This window comes from Rattus norvegicus, chromosome 8 (assembly GCF_036323735.1).
Source record: "Rattus norvegicus strain BN/NHsdMcwi chromosome 8, GRCr8, whole genome shotgun sequence".
NCBI lineage: Eukaryota > Metazoa > Chordata > Mammalia > Rodentia > Muridae > Rattus > Rattus norvegicus.
The window spans coordinates 55286525-55305190 of NC_086026.1; the positions used below are offsets into that span (position 1 = coordinate 55286525).

The following is an 18666-nucleotide window of genomic DNA, read 5'->3' on the forward strand; positions in this document are numbered from 1 at the left end:
TAATCATATTTTATTTCTTGAGACAGGGTTCCCTGTATTCAAGATTAGCCTCCTGTAGCTGAGACTGGCCTTGAACTGATAGTCTTGCCTTAGTGCACTAACTGTCTTAATCAGGGTTTGTATTCCTGCACAAAACAAGAAACAAGTTGGGGAGGAAAGGGTTTATTCAGCTTACACTTCCACATTGCTGTTCATCACCAAATGAAGTCAGGACAGGACTCACACAGGGCAGAAACCTGGAGGCAGGAGCCGATGCAGAAGCCATGGAAGGATGCTGCTGACTGGATTGCTTCTTCGGATTTACTCAGCTTGCTTTTTACAGAACCCAGGGCTGGGCCCTGTCCCATTGGTCACTAATTGAGAAAATGCCTTATAGCTGGATGTCATGGAGGCATTTCCTCAAGGAAGGCTCCTTTCTCTGTGATAACTCTAGCTTGTGTCAAGGTGACACACAGAACCAGCCAGTGCACTGACTTACCCAGTCTCTCCCCTCCTCCCTCTCCCTCTTTCCTTCTTTTCTTCCCCCTTGTTTCACAACAACTAATTTGTGAGTTTTCAGAGTTCTAACGGTTTGGAATTTGGGACCACAAAGCCCTACGTTGCAGTTCTAGCAGGGTGTTTACATTATTCAAAGCCTCAGGTTCTCAGCTATGATGGGTGGCTTTTACCCATCTGTTGGGTCTTTGCGTAAATCCAAGTAAATGGGTGGCAAATGTGGAGGCCGAAGGACCTGTTTCTTAGTCCTGCTTGTTTTGGAATTAATCCAAATTTCATGGTTGTTATTTAGTAGTTTCCTTCAAAGTTAGAATTTTAAAATGTTTGCCTCCCTCTCTAATTAAACCATTTGATACTAATTAAATAATAATTTAAATTATTAACACTTCGGCCCTCTAAGTCCTAAGCCTTGGGCATGTCATGCCTGAGTTTTACCCTTCTCACCCCTAGGTTTCAGAACAGAATTTTTTTTTCCCCAGGGATCTCTTTCTTTTTTCTCCTATTTTCCAAAAACAACATCCTGATGATTAAAGTATTAATGAGTTGAACACAGTGCATTTTTTAGTGATTAAGATAAAACACTTGGGTTACATAGACCCTTATTCCAAATTTACTTTGTAACAAATTTCTAGGAAAAAAAATTACTCATCTCTGAAAGCTCCTGATCCACCACAGTGTCCTGGGGCCCCGAGTGGGCCCCTGTGAAGATGCATGCTATGTCAGGGGTCCCTTGCCGCACACCGTCACTTTGGATGGAATTCCCGTGGCTTTTGGTGGAGGAGCTGTTGGTTTAACAGAATCTTCAGTTACCAAAATGTTCTGCTCCTTCTGTGTCTGTGGAGAGCTATAGCTCTCACTAGAGAGAGGGTGTGCCTGTGGCATACCCAGAGTTAGCTGGTGAGGTGATAGTCCAGCTCTGAGGCTGACTTCCCGTTCCAGACCTTTGCTGTGGATTAATAGGAGTACGCTGGCACTTGTGTCTTGTCTATGATCCCAGCTCATTTTCCCAAGCGTGTGTTCAACGTTCCACAAGATTAACCTGTGGCAGGAGCTGTCCTGTGAAGTTTGTTGTTTTCATTAAAACAGATCAGCTCAGCAGCCATGTGTTACCTGCCATGCAGAGAAAAGGGTCAAGATCACCTCTGTTCAATGTTACCTTTGCAGAAATACCACTGTCCGTCCATCCGTCCGTCCCCTCACACTTAGTTATTTCAGACTGTGAAGTCCGTGAGTTCTGCTGTGTACACACTGTGCTTGCATGCTGCTTCCTGCTTGCAATCCTTACCCTCCTTCCTTGCATATTAGAGAGAACCAGTCTTGAGGAAGCTCTGAGGAGTTTTAGGGGTGGCCTTCTAAGTCCTGGCCCAAGGCTGCCCATTCAGCTTACCTAGATTCTACTTTGGACTTGATATGGAATCTGTCCCTCTGTGGCCCATAAGCTGATGATCGACCACTGCGGGTACTTCTGTCCCTGCACATAGTAAAGCTCAGTCAGTTTCAGGTCTGGCAGAGGTCCTGCTGTGATTTTTATCTATTAGCCACTATTAAAAGACTCCTTATTTTAACTTGTTCACCCTCTACTTTAAAAAAAAAAAGTTATTTTGGGGCATGATGGTGCACACCTTTACTTGATCACAGCACTCAGAGGGCAGAGGCTGGCGGATCTCATGGGTCTGAGGCCAGTCTGGTCTCATACATAGTGAGTTTCAGGACAGACAGGGCTACACAGTGAGACTCTGTCTCAAACAAAACAGAGATTGTTAGCTACTAACCTCTGACTGCAGACACAGCGCTAAGTCCCCTGGCTTTAGCAGGGTCCAGGGAACACAGTTACTCACTAGCATCTGCTCCGTGCCCAGTCCAGAATCTTGCAGCCTTGTCACTTCCCATTTTTCCTGGACTCATCTTGACTTGTGGCTCCTATAAATAGCATATTTCATGGTACTTGCTTTTTTCAAAAGCAGCAACTAATAATAATATAATTAAGATCATGGCTGTGAATGAAGCACTGTGAAGTAGATGTTATTCCATTTTAGAGATGAGTAAGTTAACAGTGGTTAAAACCCAAACTTGGGCTACTAAATGGCATAGGTAGATTCAACCCAAGTGGGTCAGACTTGAAGCTGAAAGCCCGAAACATACACACCTGTTGAACTAATCATGATTCTATTTAAGAATTATTCAGTACTGGCCCTCCTAGGGCTCCTTTATGGTCCTGTGTAACCTACAGTTCATTTCTGAATCATTTGATGCCTAATTTTTTTATTCATAACTTATAATAAGGGCTGCTATTGTTACTATTAATATATAAGGATTAGGTCAGAGTTGCAACAGACATTCCTACTTTGAAAACGCATTCCCTCCTTGATGGAAGATCACAGGAAGAGGTCTGACAAGAAAATGCAAAGCTAGAACGCTGGTAAAAGGCTCAACCAGTATCCTACTCGATGTACAATATGAAGCCCTGAGTTCCAGTCTCCAGCACCCTGTAAAAAGCCACAGTGTGATCCTCACCTCTAATCTCATTGTCGGGGGGGGGATTAGGGGGGAAGTGGGGGAGGTGGAGGGAGCAGAGACAGGAGGATCCTTGGGCTTGCTGGTCACCTAGTCTAGACAATCATGAGCTGCAGATTCACTGAGAGACCTAGTCTCAAATCATAAGGTGGAGAGCCACAGAACATGATACTCTGGCTCCCATGCACACGTGCCATTTGTCCTGGAATATGTATGCACACCACATGCACATCACACACAAATGGAAATTGAAAAGTCAAATTTTATGAGACACCAAGGAGAAACATTGTAAGCCATGAATTCCCTAGCAGTTGATTTCTAAGAGATGCTGTCAAACACTATAGGAAGCAGAGCTCACTGGCATCAGTTACAGCCTTCTCTAGGTGGTTGTAGGTGTTCTTTGAAATCGTTTTGGGGCTGTGACAGTTGGTAAAAGCAGGATTAGGTGACCCCCAGCACCCATTCTCTCTGTGGTTCAATAGGCTACTGGAATCTCAGCTCATCTACACATACTCTGTGGTCGTGATTTCTGGATGGGGAAGGGGTGGGGTGGGGGTGATGGTGTCCCTGTTCAAGGTACTTCATTCTCTTGTTGCCATGAGAATGCCCTCAGTTTCTTTTTTTTTTTTTTTTTTCTTTTTTCCTTTTTTTTTTTTCGGAGCTGGGGACCGAACCCAGGGCCTTGTGCTTGCTAGGCAAGCGCTCTACCACTGAGCTAAATCCCCAACCCCCTGCCCTCAGTTTCTTGAACTTAAACTCTGGGATGCTATGAACTGGCTGTTTCACCTTGCTCTGGTGGTCTCCTGTTTGCTTGAGCAAAGGGTTGCTGAAGTAATTCGAGTAGGAAACAGGATTTTTCCCCTGGTTGGTTCGCTCATTTATATGTTTGAGACAGATTTCATGTAACCCAGGATAGTCTTGTGTTTACTGTGCAGCAAGGATGACCGTAACCTCATGACCCTCCTGCCTTCATTTTACAAGCTGGGATTATGTGTGTGCAGCAGGAATAAAATAGAATATTTTCTTCTTCTTGTATTTTTTAAAGATTTATTTATTTATCTTGTGTATGTGAGTACCCTGTCACTGTCTTCAGACACAACACAAGAGGGCATCAGATCCCATTACAAATGGCTGTGAGCCACCATGTGGTTGCTGGGAATTGAACTCAGGACCTCTGGAAGAGCAGTCAGTGCTCTTAACTGCTGAGCCATCTCTCCAGCACCCCATAAAATAGAATCTTAATGCCAAGAGTTTTAGTAACAAATTTCCTAATGCAAGGACAGTCAGTGTTTTCATCAGGTTTTTATGCTTGAAGATTTAGCTAATTATTTTTGAAAAATGGAAACTAAATCTTTACTATGTAGCCCAGGCTAGTCATGAAAAGTGTTGCGCTCCTGAGTGCTGGGTGTGCACAAGCAACCAGGTTTAGCTTGTGTAACCTTAAGCCTTTTGTTTGCATACTTGAACAGACCAGAGTTATGGTTCTTTAGGACACGGGCTCATGAGTGCGGACGTTGGGGGCCATATACCTTATGCTTGGGCTGTGGCCTGGCCTTTCCCTGCCTGGTGTAGAAAGGTTTGCTTTGCCAACGCCATACTTTCTGGGTTGCGTTAGAATTTCTAAGAGACCTTTTTTACTGTGGTAATCTACCAGCCATTATGTTTGTTGGCCAAGGAATGTATCCACAGAAGTCAAATTGAACAGAAGAAAGCAAGATAAAATGTGTGCAGGTGTGTTTTGTTGAGGCCTATTGTGTGTTAATATGAAGAACCGTCCTTTGGCCTTCGTTCTACGAGCTATAAAACTGGATCTGCTGCAGAGCAGAGGTCTGCCTTGCTCACTCTGACCATCACAGCTTTGTTGAGAGTTGGTACAGGCAGTTTGCACACCGTGGTGTTTAGAAACCTCTCTAGACTTGACTGCTGAAGGTCACGAGACTCCAGTGTTATCTTAGCAGATGAACATTTGGAAGATGTTACCGGATGGGCTGTCTTTCTAGTGATTTTAAAAAATTATTTCATATTTTTTCTTCTTCTAGGTAGCTTTCATAGGTCTGGGATCAGCTTGAATTCAGTCTAGATAAGTCATTTACTAGCTGCGTGACCTGCTGTATTGGCTAGTTTTATGTCAGCTTGACACAAGCTAGAGTCATCAGGAGGAGGGAGCCTCAAATGAGAAAATGCCTGCATAAGATCAGGCTGTAGTCAAGCCTGGGGGGTGTATTCTTAATTAGTGATTGATGCGGGTGGGCCCCACCCATTGTGGACGGTGCCATCCCTGGGATAGTGGCCCTGGCTTCTGTAAGACAGCAGACTGAGCAAGCAGCACCCCTCCGTGCCTCCTGCCTCAGCTTCTGCCTCCAGGTCCCTGCCCCATTTGAGTCCCTGCCCTCAGCGCTTTAGTTGATGAACTGTTAAATGGAACTGTTGGTCATGGGGTTTCATTACAGGGATAGTAACCTAATTAAGACACCAACCTTAGGTAGTTTCTGCATCCATATGTGCTCGGCTTTCTTACCTATAGAAGGATGCTTACAATAATTGCTACTTACAGGGTTGGGACAACACATCTGAGGATTTGACAGTACTGGGTGTATCGTATGCCTTCAGTAAAACGGAGCTGCAGGAAGTCTCAGCTGAAATGTGGTTTCTTCCCTGAGCACTTTGTTCAGGCCGTTTTTGCACTCCGCATGTACAGTAACAGCGGAGCAGAGATGGGGATGCTCGCTGTGGAGTGTGCTCATCTCGCATGCCCAAAGCCTTGGGCTGGACCCCCTGGAGCATACAAACTAGTCCTCGAAGCACATACTTGTGATGCTAGCACTGAGGAGGTAGAGGCAAGAGGATTTGAAGCTCATGGTCATTCTGTGCAGCATAGTGAGTTGGGTTACATGAGACCCTGTCTCAGGAGGAAAACAAAATAAAAACTAAGTTCAGAGATTTAGTAGGAAAAAAATATTGAGTGAATTGACAGATAAGGGCTTGAGTACAGCTAACCCAGGTGTCTCCAACAGGCTTTCCTGGGCACAAACCCTGTCACATTGAGCTTTGTCTAGAAAACTGCTTTAAATTGACCTACAAGCCCTCTGTAAGGCATATGCCTTAATCCCAGCACTCTGGAGGCCAAGGCAGGTCGATCTCTAGCTTCAAGGCTAGCCTGGTCTACAGAGCGAGTTTGAGGACTGCCATAATTACAGAGAAAAACAACTCAGCTGCATATCCTTGTGTTCTTTCCTGTTGCTCAAGTTTGCCAGTGGTGGGATCCTGGAGGAGAAGCGGTGGGAGCTGGAGCAGTTAGCCTGAATCAGATTGTTGACAGGCAAGGAGAAGCCCTCCCACAACTCTGGTAGTTCTCCTAAGCAGAGGTGAGAAGCAGAGTTGGACCCTGATGTGCCTGTGATTTCCCTTATCATTGTCTTATAGCAGATGGAATCTGAACCCAGAGGCTGCTGCCACTGCTGCGGCTGCAGGATGGGAGATGGCTCAGTGGGAGGAAAGGGCTGGCCAGAGAACTCCAGTCCTTCCCGCTTCTCAGCACTGTCACGCTAACGGAGGAGAGGAAACACAATTCCGGAAGTCTGTGCATGTAGATGTAGTAGGGGATGAGGTACCAGAACACCAGGAGACTTTTCACAGGGGTTTGCTTCTGGCTCAGCGTTTCTGGATGCTCCATTTCCTGAAGAAATGTGAATTCTTTAGCGTCTATTTTTGAAGGGTTTCTGTTACACTGTTGCAAGCATTCATTGCAAACTATGTTTCCCCCAGTGTTTTCCAGAGTTCAGACAGTTAGTGACTCTTCTCAGTGTCTGTTCCTCACGGCAGATCAGTGATCTCACTTGTTAAAACTTAGGGTGAGCCTCCTTCTTGGAGGTTGTTAATGTGCCCCTCACGGTGGCGTTCTGCTGCCGGCCTGTACACTAGCAGCGGATTCTCTCGCTGTTTATTCAGTTTCTGGACCCATGGAAGTGGTGGTGGCAGAGGTGATCAGAACTTACAACTTTCAACATTTCCATGAAATTAAAAAAAAGTTGTGTGTGTGTGTGTGTGTGTGTGTGTGTGTGTGTGTGTTGCTGCCGCCAAGATGTACAGGTAGAAGTGAGAAGACAGCTTGCAGAAGTCCGCTCTTTCCCACCACGTGGGTCCCAGGAATCGAACTCAGGTTTTTAGACTTGCCTTCAGGGGCCTTTACCTTCTAAGCCAGCTCAAGGATCATTGTTTTCTCTTAAAGCATACGTTTCTGCCATGCTCTGCCTCCAAAGTGAGAAACCTTCTGTTCTCCTCACGTACATATTAGGTTACAAGTGGATACATCCCTGGCTTTAATACCTAATGAGTGCTATCTGTTTCTGTGTGGCTTTGAGACTGGTCCTACATAAAGTAAACAAAATAGCAACAACAGAGGTGGGAAAACTGTGCCACGTGTCCATCATTACTTTGAATATTTTATTTATTTAATCCTGAGAGAAACCCACAGACCTATTTTTAGCTCATTTTATGACCCTCCATTTTACATTCAAGGGAACGGTGTTTACGGTATATTATGTAAAATCTGTAAGTGGTAGATCTTGAGTTCCAAACTCATTTGCCTCAAGTCAAGACTTGCTTTTATGTTCCTGCTCACCAGAGTCATCTTCCTGATAAAGTCAGTGGGAACTTCTCGTCCTAAGAGACTCCGTACACAGGGAGCAGTGTGCAGGAAAGGAGCTGTGGGGTGATCGGTAGAGGCCTCCCTTGCCCAGTGCATTTTCTTGCTCCTGGTGGTGGTGATTTCACTATGAATTACAAAGGGAGCCTTTATGTGACAACCATGGATGCTTAAAGTAGATGAACACTGGCTGCCAGCAGTCTGGTCACACTCTACCAGGCTGGGCCACCTCCAAGGTGGGTACGTTTTGGATCTCAGGGGGAAATACAGCTTCTGCCTCATTTCACAACGGAGTTCATGTGGGGACACAGAATTCTGCTAAATTTTCACATGGAAGATGTGGTCAGGTGACAGGCGCACCTCCTACATGCTCTCCATGGAAGAACTGCTCGATACTCTTAGCTTAAAGTATGTTCCCCATGAAGCCAGTATCAGGAAGTGAGCGTTCTTTTCTAGAATGCTGCTTTAAAAGAAGGAACTCAGCCATGGCTGGAGTGAAATGCAGTTCTCATGAGCAGATGATGCTCTTGTCAGGGGTGAAGGGTCGTGTACTTGTGGAAATCCGTAGCTTTTACTTGGCAAAGTTATTAAGAATGGACTATAGTACTTTATTTCATGTTTTCAAGTGAAGAGCAATGTCTTGTAGAGCATAGAAATTTTCTGAAAGTTATGCTAATGTTAAGACAGACTTAAAAAAGAGGGAACTTAGAGTCAATACAAAGACAGTTTTATAAAGGTTGACAACTTTGAGGAACTGTAAAAAGGCCAAAGCACAGGGACAGTGCAAGGGCGCATCAGAAGAGGGCCTCACAGCAGGCCAGGGAGAGATCGCATAGCGATGGTGGAGACTGTATCCTCTAATGAGTATGGGATCTGTTCCTGTAGACAGTAGGACAGTGGCACATGGAGGCCGGATGTTTTCCCCCATTGCTTCTCGTTCTTGGCTTTGTAAATCAGACTGGCCAGGCTTTGAGGCCTGTCTCCATGAGTGCACGCCACTACATTTGTTTGTCACTGCCTCACCCGGCCTTTACATGGGCACTGGGGAACTGAACTCAGCCCCTCATGTTATGCATATGTAGCCTTGTTTCAGGCTTCAACTACCCTTTCAGAAAGGAAATAGTCAAGTTTGTCCTTATTAAGCTTTTAAGCTTTGTTCTAATAAATGTGACGTTGGAGGGTTAGGTACAGAGACTGTTAGATTCATTAGGAGACTCACTGTTTGGAGACCATTGAAATCATTGAAACCTGGGCTACAGCTATAGGTCAGAGATGAAGCACTCACCTTGCATTGTGTCTGCCTGGGTTCCCCTCCCCCAGGACTTTAGCAATGGGCATTATACTCGGATATTAGGAAAGAATATACTTGACTCATTAATTTGAAAAGTATATTAAGTTTGTCATATTCGTGAGGCTTGGAGTTTATGCCTTGGTTTCTCAGGCTCACAAAGATAGTCACTGGCTTCAGGGACCTCACAGACTTGACAGGCCTAGGCAGTTCCCATTGTAAGTGCACTCAGACAGCTCATAGGTCTCAATCCAGATAGCAAGAGAACCCTTTTAGGAAAGAAAGAGAGGGAGAAGTGACTGCACAGTTGTGTAGGATGGGAGGGTGAGGTTGGGGAGTTGAGACAGCTGTTTCTGAGCATGGCCCGAGGAGGTAAAGGGAAACCCTGCTGTTCTTGTGTGGCTAGATTGTGGAGGAAAGGACAGGCGAGAGGGTGAGACTGTGGGCTGTGTTACCTTATAAAGGAGTCAGAAAGCGAAGTGTTTAACCTTGTGGAGAACATATCAGACCATCCATGAACCCTGTCCTAACTGTGGGTAATAAGGAGGCTCCCCAGTGACAAGAGAAGGCTTTGTGGGGGCAGCAGGAAGAGGAGAGTGGTCCTGGTGTGCCATCAGGTACTGCTGGAGAGTCTCGTGGTGGGAGTGGATGAGTGTCTGCTGGAGTCTGTGTTATGAACATCGCAGAGGAAGTCAGATTCCAGAGGATGAGGGGACCTTAGGTAAGGCTGGAACTAAACCACTCTTAGAGACTTGGCTCTTAGGAGATACAGAAACGTTAAAGAAGGAGGTGGGCTGGACTCTGGCTGCTAGAGATGGCTCAGTGGTTAAGAGCGCTTCCTGCTCTTGCAGAGGTTTAGGTTTGGTTGCCAGCACCCACATGGCAGCTCACAAGCAACTGTAGCTCCTGTTCCAGGGGGCCTGGCATCACCTCTGGCCTCTGCAGGGCTCCTGCATGCAAATGGCACACATAAATCATGCAAGCACATTCATATACATATAAAAATAATGAATGAAATATTGAGAAGAGTGTATGGAAGGTTCTGGTGAGGATGAGGAGATTTACCGGATAGAATTCCCATCTAGAGAAAGATGAGGTGCATGGACGAGCAAACAGTGAATAATTAAAGAATTAACATTGTTTTGAATACTTAATGTTCATCATTATTTAAATTAATAAAATATTTATATTTAAAAAATAGCTGTGTGTGTTTATTCATGTATGTGTACACACACACACACACACACACACACACACACACACACACGTGAATGTATACCAGAGCACATATGTGGAGGTCAGAGGACAATTTTCAGGATTCAGTTCTTTCTACCATGGACTCTGGGGTTTGAACACACACAAGTCATCAGCCTTGTTCACTGACTCACTGGTCCTGGTCTTTATCATTGTGTGAGGCAAGAGTTACCACTGTTGAACTATGACAACATATCTGGTATAATTTGTACAGAGAAAAGAGTTAAAGAGATAGGGGCTTGAGTTAAAGGATGGGGCTTGAGAAATCCAAGGGATAGGAAAAATTAGTGATCAGAGCTGAGGTTTTGATTAATCTGGGAATCAATATTAATGTAGGAACAGGACTGGAACAGCCCATGGAAATGAAGGTGAAGTCTCAGCAGTAAGGTCAGTTATGCACTAGACATTTCTAGGAAGAAGGCCGTAGTTAGGATGGGAAGACACGGCCAGTTACACATCACTCCTTAGACATAGAATGACGACCTGGACGTTACTGGTTAGGACACAGATCTGCATAGTAGTATAGTTGAATGTCATGAACATCAGAGGGGAGAAAGGTTCTACCCTCTCCGACTCCAGGTAGAACTCCAGAAGAGAGACACAGCAATCCCATACATAGTTAGGGCCTGGTTTACTTGAACTGTGTTGAAGTCAGTGGGCACTGTTTTGTGGTTCTCCGGAGAAGGTGACTAGCTTTCTTCATGGCATGCTTTTGGAAACTGGTGCTAAGCAACCTCTTGTGGTTTCCTCATGTTACCATAACTTGGTTTCTGACCACTGAGCTCACTGAGTTGGTTATCTGCCCCCAGCTATCTAGCTAGTGTTAGTGAGCACATTAAGGAATGCTTTCATTAAGAACCAGGCAGTCATTTTGGAGCTGGCTTTAGCAATATCTGAAGGAGTTGGGCAAGTAGGGAAGAACAAGTCTTAAGCCTGAAAGCTGCTCGTCTTCTAGGTTGGCTGGGGGAAGGAACAAGAGAAGAATCAGTTGTAACTTAATGGCATCGGATATTACTTTTATATGGCATGTCACTTTAATACAATGCTTCATCATTAATGTCTTAGTGCTCTCACAGCATTAAGGAAAGTTGATAGTCTCCTATTTTTTTTTTTTTTTTTTATTTCTTGGCTCTACAACAGAGCTGTGCATTAAAATGCACTTACGGATCTTGAAAGTGAAGTATTAGAGTAGTTAAAAAACAAACCCCAAGTGGGTTGAGCCGACTTATAAACTTATAACCCACAGCTAATAGCAAACAGGCTTTATCAGAAGGTGTGGTTGGTGTGCCTGTATATGCCCTCTTTACTGGAGCTTGATCTGCCATGCTCTTGTTTAACACCAGTATTGTTTGGGACAAGATAGCAGACTATGTGATCTCACAATGGGCTTTCTGTTTTTATGCAAGCCTGTACATATTTGTGATTAGGCCATTGAGACGGATGTGGTATGATACAAAATTTTAGCAACAGTGAAAAAATACACATCCAACATATACCTTTTTAGATATGGTGCATACCTACCACACACACTGACATTAGATAATGTACCTGATTTGCACATCATTCCAATAAATGTCAGTTATAGCCACATTTTGCTGTTTTATTTGACAAAGGGATGACTTGTATTTAAAAAGATAACATTAATGCGTATAGGGACTTAGCTCTGTAGCTCTGGCTTGACGAAGTAGCCAGCCAAGGCTTGTCTTGAACCCATGCCAGTCCTTCTGTGCGCCGGGAGTGTAGTTGTTAGCTACCATAGCTGGCTTCCACTTTTGTTTTCTTGTCTTTGGTCTTTTCTTTTTCAGAGTGCAGGGAGATTTCCAGTGCTAGGAAATTACTTTGTGGACAGGCCCAGGAAGGTGCATTTTTCATGTAAATTAATTTAGTAGTGATGTTTTAAAATGTGTCACCAACATAAAGACTACAATCTTTATTCTTTTTTTTTAAAAGATTTACTTATTTATTTTATGTATGAGTAAACTGTCGCTGTCCTCAGACACACCAGGAGAGGGCATCAGATCTCATTACAGATGGTTGTGAGTCACCATGTGGTTGCTGGGAATTGAACTCAGGACCTCTGGAAGAGCAGTCAGTGCTCTTAACCATTGAGCTATCTCTCCAGCCCCTATCATCTTTATTCTTAGTTTTATTTCTGAGACTTTATCTAATTGAAATACATCAAAACAAGAATATAGGTGTAAGAATATTTATTTTTATTGTAACAATTTTTAGAGAAGGGGCACAGGGGAAAGAAGACAGGCAGGCTTGGATAGTTAACGTTAAACACGGGTGCTTTTATGATGTTGCAGGGAGATGTTTAAAGACTTTGGGAGCTAAGCTATGTGTTCTGAGTGGTAAAAAAACACACTCTGTAATGGCATGTGTGGACAGCATAGCTTCAGTTTTGTGTGGGTGGATACATACATAGGGGAAAGAACAGACATCTTGAAGAGGTCAGGGCTAGGTGCTGCACATGATGTTGCCGTGGTGTAGTTAGTTGAAAGAGGTTGGGGGTAATTAGGAAGAAAACTCTGAACCAGGCTACAGATGGACTGCTGACTAAAGTCTCTGGCTTACATGTTATGAATGATAAAATCAGTGCTTTTGAAAAGATGTAGACTTTGTAAATTTTCTATAATATGGATATATTACTTTATAGTTTAAAAAAATACAGGGCTTGGGACTGGAGAATTTCCAGTCAAGTCTACTTGCAGAGGCCTGGGTTCAACTCCCCGCACCAACATGACCACTCACAGTTGTTTATAATTCCATCATCGGGGATCTGAAACTCTCTTCTGACCTCAAGGGCAACACACACACACACACACACACACACACACACACACACACACACACACACGGCATGCATATATACCCATAAATAATAAAATAAATCAATCCAAAAATCTTTAAGGAAGCAACACAATGCTGGAGACAGCTCAGTCGTTAAGAGCACTCAGACTTTTGCAGAGGACTTGGGTTCGATTCCCAGCACCTACATGGTGGTTCACAGTCATCCGTTAGTCCAGTGTCTGGGCATCCAGCACTCATCTGGCCCTCACAAGCACCAGGCACCCACATGGTGCACAGACATACACTCAAGTGAAACACTCATACACATAAACTAAATAAAGTTTTATAAAAATACTTCAGCTCCAGATGTGGTGGTTTCCTTCTGCAATCCAAGTACTTGGCAGCCAGCTGAGATGCGAAGAGCGGCACAACTCTGAGGCCACTTGGGGCTGTATAGCAAGACTGTGTCCCAAACATCGCAACAACAACAACCACCACCACAACAACCACCGTCACCAAATCCCTAAGTGATGGTTTGGTGCTCAGCTCTCAGTGTATATGAGGACATCGTGCTGTGGACCTAGCAAGTGGGCTACTCCAGGAAGTGAGGGCGAAGGTATTCTTAAATTGCCTTATTTTGTACTGTTAACCATAGGCAGTTTGTGGGATTTGGGGAAGACACCACTACAGCAAAGAACGAAGAGATGACTTTTTAAAATATATTCCTTGAGGGCTGCTGGATGTTCAGTTGATTAAAGGCTTTGAGAACCTGAGGTGGACCTTGGAACCCATGGTTTTTTTGAGGGGCAGGGAGTGCAATGGTGTGTACTTGTGATCCCAGTTGTGGAGAGATGGATGTGGGTGGATTCCTGGGGCTTGATGGCTAGCCAGCCTGCCCTATTTGGTGAGTTCTAGGCCAATGAGATAGGTACTATCTTAAAAATAAGGTTAAAAGATGCCTGAGGAATGACACCCAGGCTGTCCTCTGTTTTCCACATATGCACATGCAACTGTCCACCTCACATGAATAGACACAGCTACACACAAAAAATTGATTGTCAGGCTATGGAAAAATGGTCATTTTATCAACTGCCTCTTCAGCTTAAGTGTATTTTTTCAACTGAGTGCTTAAGAGAGCTAGCTTGCCTTACAAAATGCTCTTTCTGATGTGATAAGACATACTGATGTGTTAAACCTCAAATTCATGCAAAGCAAGCATTTATCTGGATCACTTTGGGCCGGTAGAGGTAGAAACCTGTTTGGTACCGGTCAGCTTTGAGCTGGAGGAAGCACACGTTACAGTGTGTTTAGAAGAATTAGAGTTGGGGTGCAGCAGAGCTGAAGTGAAGTGTGTGTGTGCACGTGCACACACGTGTGTCTACAGTAGAGACAGAAGATGCTAAAACCAGGACTGGCCCTACCTGACAGTAGCTCCACTCTAGTGTTAATTGCATGACTGAGAATGTTGTAGCCCTGCTTGAGCTTGCTTGTAGTTGTCTGCTTCCTCCCTCCCTCCCTCCTTCCCTCCCTCCCTCCCTCCCTCTCTCCCTCCTTCCTTCTTTCCTTCCTTCATTCCCTTTTGGACAACGTCTGGCTATGTGGCCCTGTCTGACTTGGTACTTGTTATGTAAGTCAAACTAGCCTCAAACTTGAGGCAATCCTCCTGCCTCATCTTCCTGTACTAGGGCTACAGGCATGTTCCACCATCCCTGGTTTACTTGTACCCCTTTAAACCCCAGCCTTTCTGCTCTGATCACTGGGAAGATGTCTTTGTTCTTCTAAATTCCCTCTAAACAGCCTGCCACACCTCCCCCCCCCCCCTTGTTCATTTCTGGAAAAGGGAAAAAAGTGCAGGATCCTTTTCTCATTTTAATATACCAATATCTTCCTTTTCCCTAGGTTAATTACTTCCCCTTTGTTTTTATTTTACTTTAGTCATTTTATATTTTATCTAGTTGAATATAGATGTGTGAGTACAAATGATCTAACTTAAACTAATTTTTTTTAAAAAAACTTCGTTTTATTTTACATGCACGAATATTTTGCCTGCATGTATGTCTGTGCACCATTTTCATGCCTGATGCTTACGGAGGTCAAAGAGGGCATCAGACTCCCTGGAACTTGAATTAGGATGGTTCTGAGCCATCATCTGTGTCCTGGAAGTCAAATACCAGCCTCACTCGAGAATAGGAAGAACTCAAAACTCCTGAGCCACCTCTCCAACCCCTTAAACCTATTCTAAATCAAAACAATTAGTAAGTAAGTGGTTCATTTTCAATAGAATATATCCTCCCTCTTCTCTGAGGTGTGTGTGTCTCTGTAAGCAATGCACTGGTGTGGGGTTGCAGTCAGAGCCTGTGGAGTTTGTTGAGTGAATAAAAACCACACACAAATCAGTCTGGTGGTCAGTGTCTTCTGCTCGCCACTGTCTGGTTTGTCCAGCCAGAGACTGCTTGCCCATTACAGCCCAGATGAGCTGGCTGAAGCTCTAATCGGTGTTTTGTTCAGCAAACCTTTGCCTATTGCTGGACTGTGTGCCCACAGTCAAGCACACAGCACCAAAGGCTGAGTATGGAAGAATTCTCAAGAGGCAGCTTAGTAACAGTGGCTACCGACCACTTCCGCAGAATCTGGTTTCCTTAGCATGGTCACTTCGGATAGTTATAAAGTTGCTTGGTGGCTCTGGTACCGGCCAGAGAGGCTGCCGTTTTGTTTGCATACTTCCCTTAACTTCATCAGGAGCAGAGCTGACACCTTGTTTAGTCTTTCTCTGACAAGGGTGGAGGAACACCATGGTTTCTGTCCCGTTTGACTTGTTCCTTTTTATATCACTGGTTTTGGACAAATTTGCAGAAGTTACTCATATTTTCTTGATCATAAAACTACACGTGTATTAAAGAGATTATCTCATTTTCTTTATGTTTATTTCATATGATCAAGCCTCAGTAGGGGATCAAAAGATTATCTCTGTGCATACTAAACAAAATGATGTTCCTCATTTGTTATTTTTAGTTTTTTTTTTATTTATATATCTATTTTTCAAGACAAGCGCTGACATTGTATCTCAGGGTGGCCTGACATTCTTCCTGCCTCAGTATTGTGGGCACAAACCACCACACCTGGCCTGTCCTTTAATTTTATTTTTACAAACAAGCAAATGTATAACATTATCAAAGTACATCGCGTTTTGACAGATGGTGGATAATTTATTTAGGAAAGATAGCATTCCCTTCCCTTAAAGGTTTTATTGCTTTGTAGATCATATTATAAACAAGAATGGTTTTTATATTTATATTGTTAAACATGTTATTGTTTCTGTTTAAATTCTCAGCAGACAAGGGCTGTCTACAGAAAGTCAACCGCCAAGCTCATGTGCAAATTCTGTGTTTATGCTGTCAGAGATCAATCCTGGATTTGTGGTTTGCCCATGGCCACACCGATTTTCATGTCTGTGCTGAAGTTTAGAGGGAGCAGTTGTTGGCTGTCAGTATGCCCTTTGTTGGTGGTGACAATTGGTCTCCTTGTCATGTCTTCCAGGTTGAGGGAGTGCAGTGTGCGCCTCAAAAGCATTGCAGGTTTCCCAGCTAATGATTTTTCCTCTTATTCTGCCCTGTTTGGTTTCTTAGGCAACGTGGCCTCCCCCGGCGTCTGCTGACGTCTGTCCAGCCCCTCTCCCACTCCATCTCCACCTTCCTTGAGCAATTTTCCTCCTTCTGCTGCTGCTTTAGAATTAACCAAAGGAATAGACATGTTTTCTTAAATGCCTGCTTCTGTCTGCCACTCGGGAGTATAGGACAGAAGAGAAACCACATTCAGAGTCTTAGAAACCTATCCTTATTTATGTAGGTCAGTTATAATGGAACGCTAATCATAAAGAGTCTGTGTTCTCTCCCTCTTTCTCCCTCTGCCCCCACTCTTCCCTCCCTTTTCCCTATGGCTCTCTTCTCTCTTCTCTATCCCTTCTTCTCTATCCCCTGCTTCCCTAGCACCACCCCACAGGTTTCTCACGTGACCTGTGCCAGCCTTAAGCTCAGATGTATAGCTGAACTCTGGTCCTCCTCCCTCTACCTCTCAGGGGCTAAGATTACGGGCCTGAACTGCTAAAGCTGGCTTCTCGGTTCTTCTCTTTTCCAAATTAAAAAGTGTAGACAATTTGGAGCAAAGTCAATCTGAAATTATCTGTTATCTGTCTTTCTGTCCATCCATCCATCCATCCATCCATCCATCCATCCATCCATCCATCTGGTTACTCGAGACTTTTACTGATACTTCTGTTTTTTTAAATTATGTCAAGCCAGCCAGATGGCACCTGCTACCAAGCCTGAGCACCAGAGTTTGATCCCTCGAACCCACATGATGGAAGGAGAGGACAGATTTGTCTTTTGACCTCTATACTTTCTCTGTGTCACATGCACATGCTCACACACACACAAAATAAATAGACAAATGGTTTTGAAATTCATTGTGTCTATGGAAGCATTTCTAGTATCGAGGAAAGGGGGTGCCAAGCAAAAGTCTGTTCATTTCTGGAAGGCCCCACCATAGGCTCCTTCATTGAGTTCCCAGCTGGCATGTTTTTAGGGAGGTGGTTACACCAGGAGTGCCTTTGAAGGGTGAGGTCCCCAGGCCTCTGCTGTTCACCACGAGATGAAGAGCCTCCTCTCTCTGCCCTTTGCTCCCGGCACCATGCTGCCCAAAGATGGTGACAAGCAGCTTAGCCTGCCTTCCTTACAGCATTCTCTCAGTCATTTTAGTCACAGCCAGGCAGAAGTAAAAATCCAGTCCCTTATTCGACTTCTTGTCTCCTTTGTCTCTGTCCCAGCTCCTATCCTGGCCTGAAATGCCGTTTCTGTACCTAATGCATAACCTTTAAATTTTTATTGTTATTTAGCATCTGACATTATTTTATACTGATGACAATTTGAGAAAAGATCTAGCTTTGTAACCCAGAGGGGCCTCACTCTCATAACCTCCTGCCTTGGTCCCTTGAGTGCTAGAATCACAGATGTGTAACAGTAAACCTCACCTTTCCTCATTTTTTAATGATCCCTCCTTCCCCCCACTTCTGATAGTTTCTGGCTATTCCGAATATTTTCTTTTTAAAATTACCATCCATATTACCTTCTACATTAATGGTTGTATATTGAGATTTACTAATTTTTTGTGTGTGGTGGATTTCATAATTTATTCTGAACCAGGTTTGGTTGATGCCTTTACTGCTCTAGTCTCATGGTTCATGTCATCCTTGAAGTAATGACACCCTATTTAAGAAAGTTATTTCCAATGAGGTTTATCCGAGGCGCGATTATTGCTAAGAAAGTTATTTCCAAGAAACTTTCTGGTTTGAATATTTCCTGGCTCTATGTTGAGGTAATATTTTTAATGCATTCTAGAAGTTTAGTGAAAAGTGCCCCACCTAAGCCACAGATGAGTTCTATGAGTATAGCTGAACATCTGTTGATACATTGATAATCACTATATGGTGAGTCTTTGACATCTTCAGTAACAGAACAGGTTTTTAACATTTTAATAATCATACTCTAAAGTTCAGATTCTTGCTTAGGATGAGATGGTTACAAGGATCTCCTCCCTGCCTTTAGTCTATTGCTGTGCTAGTTTGATTGCATATTTTCTCTCCTAAAAATACATGATCTTTATCCAAACCATAGTTTTTATA

The 18666-nt window shown here is 43.9% G+C and overlaps 1 protein-coding gene and 1 long non-coding RNA gene across 3 annotated transcripts in view; both read left to right on the forward strand.

Annotated features, from left to right (window-relative positions):
• Sik3 (SIK family kinase 3) overlaps positions 1-18666 on the forward strand; it is a 210170-nt gene that overhangs the window by 77556 nt on the left and 113948 nt on the right. The window lies entirely within an intron of this gene.
• LOC120094333 (uncharacterized) overlaps positions 1-18666 on the forward strand; it is a 108244-nt gene that overhangs the window by 77231 nt on the left and 12347 nt on the right. The window contains exon 2 of the long non-coding RNA XR_005488642.2: positions 1-18666. This exon is cut by the window's left edge and continues 53076 nt beyond it; it is cut by the window's right edge and continues 12347 nt beyond it. This is a non-coding gene — a long non-coding RNA (uncharacterized LOC120094333).